The sequence below is a fragment of the Lethenteron reissneri genome, unplaced genomic scaffold (assembly GCF_015708825.2).
Source record: "Lethenteron reissneri isolate LAM-NWPU_2019-01 unplaced genomic scaffold, ASM1570882v1 scaffold_239, whole genome shotgun sequence".
Classification (NCBI taxonomy): Eukaryota; Metazoa; Chordata; class Hyperoartia; order Petromyzontiformes; family Petromyzontidae; genus Lethenteron; species Lethenteron reissneri.
In genome coordinates, this window is record NW_026891761.1 from 11,883 (window position 1) to 17,823 (window position 5,941).

Here is a 5,941-nt window from a genome sequence, read left to right on the forward strand (position 1 = left end):
TTGCAGCATCAGAGCGTAAACACACTTCCAGCTGCAAATGCAAGGCAGGCTTTGTGTCCAGGTCTTCCCAAAAAAAGCCCTTGAGGGTGCCGTTTCATTTCGACTCACGATTAGTTATTTACTTGCGAATAACGAAACGAAAATGAGCTCGTGCACTAGGAAGCACTGCACTAAAGTGCGCCCGGGCTGACGGGAAATGTGGCAGAGAAGCTGACGACTCGACATGCAACCCGAGGCCACTGTGACACCGTAACGTCGATGAGGACTCAGCACGGAGGACCCACACCGCTCACAGTCGTGAGCAACGTGCAACCTGCGGGCCGCAGTGCTTTTCGCTCCTTGGGGAAGGCGGTGGGGGGAGGGGGGGGCTGAGATAGCAGATAGCAGGGTGGCGGGTACCTCGCGTGGTGGCCCACGCAGGAAGGAGATTCCTGGCGATCAAGAAGAACGGAGTCATGACGGGTGATGCCGCTTGACGCCGCCGCAACTCGACATTGCTCGCCGCGCCCTGGCACGTGCCACGATCACTGCGGAGTCGATGTCTGCGCTCAAGGTTCCACTCTCACCATCTCACCCACTCAACATCACAACGCAATGTGGGGGCTCACACGGCAACTCTACTTCTTTCGCGACGTTACGCAGCCAACCGTGCTACCGCGTCGCACGTCACTGACAGACAGAGGGGAAGAAAACGTCTTGGACCCTGGACTTTAATAGGGGCATGGAGTCGACAGCACGGGTGGCTGGGGGAAGATAGTTCCAAGCCAAGGGGGCAGCAGCAGAGGAGAAAGAGCGAGCTCGCACTGAGAGCTCGCACTGAGAGAAGGTGGACTGGAGTTGAGTCGTGGCATTCTCCGCTCGCACTCAGCTCCTCTCCCACAGACGATGCTTGTGAGTGTGTCTCCCTGGCCCACACACGCACGCGCATTCCACTACGGGGCGGTAAGTCCACTTAACTCTAGTTCTGGGAAGGCAGTGCTTAGCCACAGCAGGAACGGCCCCAGTGATATTGCCGCCCGAGATAAGGCGTACAGGCATCGCTCGATTTACGAAAGGGATGTGTTTGGCAAAAAACTAAAACACGCTTGATACGAAATGTCGTAAATCGGAATGGCTTTTCTCGTTTATTTAACACTAAAAATGAGGGATGTGTTTCGGACAGTCATTCCAACTCTACTCCTGACGTATAAATAGACACCTGTATCACTTGTCGCAACACAAAAAATATCAATAGACTTAACTATGAAAACAATTGCAAAAATGGTTAATTTCCAACAAAAATAATTCACCTTTTCAGGGAACTCCCCAAGCGATCTACCGCATGTTGTCGTGACTGGCAAGGCGACGTGGAGACGACACTGCTGCACTACAGCGACACCGTGACGCTGTCCGCTGTTGGATGACGCGCAGCCCTCCGGGTGCCGCTTGTTTGATGATCGCGTGGCGCGTGCGCAGGTCACATTTCGTTCACGCGGAAATTCTGTTTCGATGATTGAAAAGTTTCCATAATTTGTCGATTGCGTTTACGCGAAATTTCGTAAACCCCGGGCGTTCGTTAGACGAGGGATACCGGTGCAGAACAATGGCTTCCCCTTAACGCTAATTTGCGCATTTCAGGGTGGAAACGTTTTGAAATGTAGATTTCACAATCGCGGTTACTCACGCCTCCCTCGCCGCGTCGCTCTCGCCGCGTCGCTCTCGCCGTGTCGCTCTTCTCCGCGTCGCTCTTCTCCGCGTCATTGCAAAATAACGCGACACTAATAATGATCACGGAACAAACGCTGAAAAGTGCGCAAAGAAGCATGTGGAGATGAAAATTACCCCGAGAGAAAGACAGAGAAACACGTGGCGAAGTGAGCAATGAACGGTAAAGACTTCATGTTATGATGATCATGATGATTTTCATTTACCCAGGAGAACCACACTGAGTCATTGGACTCTTTTCAGCAGGGACCTGCATTGACAGTTTATTCTAAGATGTTTTCGGCCAATTAATGATGAGTTGTGTTGTTTTATACGCGTGGGAGGAAACCGAAGCACCCGGAGAAAACCCAGGTGCGCGAGGGGACAACGCTCAATCCCCGTACAGATGCAAACAGATGGCGATTAGTCTACTTTTAGTCCACTTGCTGTACTGCTTTCTCCTGGTGAGCCAGGGTAGGCACCTCCTCGACGCCAACGGGAATGGCGTTACCACAACACGTGTGCGGTCATCTACCAACTCTCGCTGCCTCCACGGTGGCGGATTACAGGCCGTGTGCATCGCCAACTATTAAAGGAATCCAGTGGGATGTGGCAGAACACGTCGTCTGAATGGATGATAGCCAGTGGTGAAGATGAATCACTGAGTGGCAGGCATGGGAGGGCACACACACACGAGAGTACCCCCCATTGAGATGGAGCGATGAAAATCAGCTGAGGTGCAGGCGGATTGCTACAGCGCAGAGTCGCGAGGGATGGCTGCTGCTGCTGCTGCCGATGATGTCCTTCAAATCCATGGTAAATCCAAGCAAACGCTCACCCAGTTAAAGTTTGGCGGAGTAATTAATTTGATAAGAGCTCCAAAAGGATGCTGCGTCTCTACCAATATTACCACGGGCTGCGAGGCTCTAAAGTGGCGCTAATAGAATGATGATGAACCCTTCGGGAGATCCCCGTCTGACGAGATGTATTACTCTGAGCATCCCTGACCTCATTGCGATTCCGCGTCTTCCAGCAAACATCCAATTTAACCGCCGACAGATCACTGCTGCCCAAAGCACTGCTGCTGATCCTTGCTGTTCGTTCGGCTTGAGGTGAGGAAGGCCAGATTTCCTCTGACCACCAATCGCTTTGACAACCGGTCGAGAGGTCATTGCCCTCCACGCACGGCTCACGACGGCGCTGCCAAAAGCAGCGAGCTGGCACCACCAAGAGCCGGCAGGGAAAGCAAATTTAATCGGGATGGGATTTGTCTCCCCGCAGCAGTAACGCGCGCACACACAAACCATCACGTTCGAGTCCGTCGACTTCAAAGTCTTCTGGGACAAATATTTTCCAGTCGCGTTTGCGTGAACAGGGGCTAACCCCCCCCCCACCTCCGACTGGTTTCGCGACCTCTCCCGAGTCCCGTCGGCAGGAGCTGTGACTACGCACCTCCGACGCGGCACGGGAGGCCACGTGCCGTCGTGATAGACGTTCAACACGCGTGTGCGCGCGCATACCCCACCAACAGATATGCCACACGGGGGGGGGGGGGGGGCACCGAGTGAGGGCCGTGAAGACACCGAGAGAATTGGGGACGGAGATCGCTGCGCTCGGCCTCGTCGGCAGATTGCAGCAGCGACTAAAGAGGGTGGAGGGGGGTGGGTGAGTAATCGGCGAAGTCATCTGTTTCATCACCAAAAATAAATTCACTTTTAACCCCCCCCCCTCCCATCGACTAATGGACCTTCTGGACCAATGCCTTGCAGCAGCAGGAGCAGCAGCGGCGGAGGCAGCGGTAGAATGTTGTTGAAACGAAGCGAACTGTGGACGGGGCTTGCCGAGCGTGGAGAGCGTGAGAGGGCGCCGCGGAGTGGCGGATCGGAGAGACCGATTGGCTTCCACAAGCAATCGAAACGTCGTATTCTATTGTTATGTAATTTAATTTATTTCTACGTGACTTTACCCAAAGAACCAAAGAGTCATTCCACAAGCAGCTTTGTGGCGTCATCTTCCTCTCTCGCTGCTGCCGCGGTGTAGACTGTAGTGGCGAGGAGATGTTAACTACCTCGCCTGGTGTACAAGAGGTCGTGGGTTCGATCCCGACCCTGATGATGCCTGCTGTGTAATTGGAGTTTGCGTCTCTGTCATCATCATCATCATCACGGTGGCTAGGAGATGTTAACTACCTCGCCAGGTATACAAGAGGTCGTGGGTTCGATCCCGACCCTGACGCCTGCTGTATATTTCGAGGTTGCGTGTCTTTATCGCCGTGGTCGCGTGGATTTGTCTCTGGGTCCTCCGGTTGTTTTGCCCCTCCACATTTAGAAACGTGCGTTGAAGAGTCTTTGGCTGCTGTACATGTCCACGTGACATGTCCACGTGACGAGCCACTTCGCTGAGCTGTCATTTGTGATTGCCAGGACCGTTCCGAAACAAGATCTACATAAAGCTCTATTGGGCCTTCACCTGGTAAAATAGATATGTTTTTATTTTGTTTAAATAGCGATTATTTATTGTATACAACTCAAATTACAGTCGAGCTGATGTGTGACGTTTTGCGATTGTGTCGTACTCCTCTTCGACGCGCTGTCAGGTTGTACCGAATGATGTCCGACGTTTCGCTCCCACTGCTTGGGAGTTTCTTCAGATAAACCATATTTGTTTACTGATTTTTTAAATAAATTTTTGTATTTACTTCTCTGCAATCTAAATCAATATTTATTGAGGTATTGGCACATAAATGTGGCACCGCGCGTCTCCGCAGAATATCAAGCAATTTTAACTATTAAAAAAAAATTATTCTACCAGGTAAGGCCCACTGAGCTGTATAAATCTTTTTCAGAAGCAAATAACCGAACGTAGTGGCTTATCACGTGGGAATTTGCAGCAGCTGAATACTGAAGGTGTGTTTCTAAGTGTGGAGGGGAAAAACCGGAGGACCCGGAGAAAAATTCCATGCGACCACGGGGAGAACATGCAAACTCCAAATGTCCAGCAGGTAACGTGGTAGAGATTGAACCCACGACCTCCTGTATACTTGGCGAGGTAGTTAACATCTCGCCACCGTGCCACTGTCCATTTGGCAGCTTCGAGCCAAGAGTGATTATTCCTAGGACCTCAACTGATCATCATCGCTTTGAGTGTAGCCATCATTGGGGGGAGGGATTCATCCAGCAGTGGATAGATCACGATGATGATGATGATGATACAGTACTAATTGGGGATGAGTGTAAAGATCCAGCCGAGTGCCGCTGTGGTTGGGGCAGCTTTTGGCTGCGAGTTTGAATCCCGGTCAGAGGTCAGCTGAGCCCATCGCCCATTTGTGGTCTCTAGAATAAGAAGCGGGACGTTGGTGGGAAGTCAGCACTCTGTCATCAGTGTACACAAATGAGCAAGCATGTTGTTGTTTTATCCACCATACGGGTGTCGTATTGACTGTGCCCTTGCCTACAACGGCGGAGGCAGTGCAGCAGCATCGGCTCAATCAAAGCCCGACCTTGCTGATGAGGCACCGAATGCCAACGCCAGGTGCAGAGTTTGCTCGAATTGAACCGAATCGACGCTCATGGAAGACCGTGTGGTCCGATGGGTTTGTGTAACAAATTGCTTTCATTTTGTGTGTGCGCGCGTGTGTGTGTGGATGGGGAGCGGTGGTGTAGTGGTTAGCGCGCTGCGCTACAAACCTGGCGACCCGAGGTCAATTCCCGCTCACGGCCAACACCCAGTGGCGATTATCTGAACCGGTCCTGGGCCTCCCCTAGGTCGACTCAGCCTCAAATGAGTACCTTGTGCAGTGTGTAGTAAACATCGCTACTGGGGAGACAAAGGCGGTCGGGCGTGGTGCTGGCCATCTGTCCCCTCGTGTACCGTTTCGGCCTTCATGGGTGTTCGCTAACGGCACTTGCCCCAACCGTTTGTTCAGGCTATACGGGGGATCTTTGTCTTTGTGTGTGTGTGCGGTGAGACACGTGTGGAGACAAAGTCGTTCTGTCATTCAAACCAAAAAAAACACACACAGCAGGCGCGGCGTAATATATTTGACGGACAAAAATCGGTGACCGCCTTCGTAACATTGGTTAGCCTTTGCCAATTACCGTCGCCTTCAACCGACATCCCTAATGGGAACAGAAACATTCCTTCCCATTTTTTTTGGAGCGGGGATTTTGTTTTGTGATCTGGAGCCGCTTCTCCTAAAGGATTCTTTCTCTCGCCGTTGTGGTTTTTTTTTCTGGAGAGCTCTCAATGTGATGTGCTC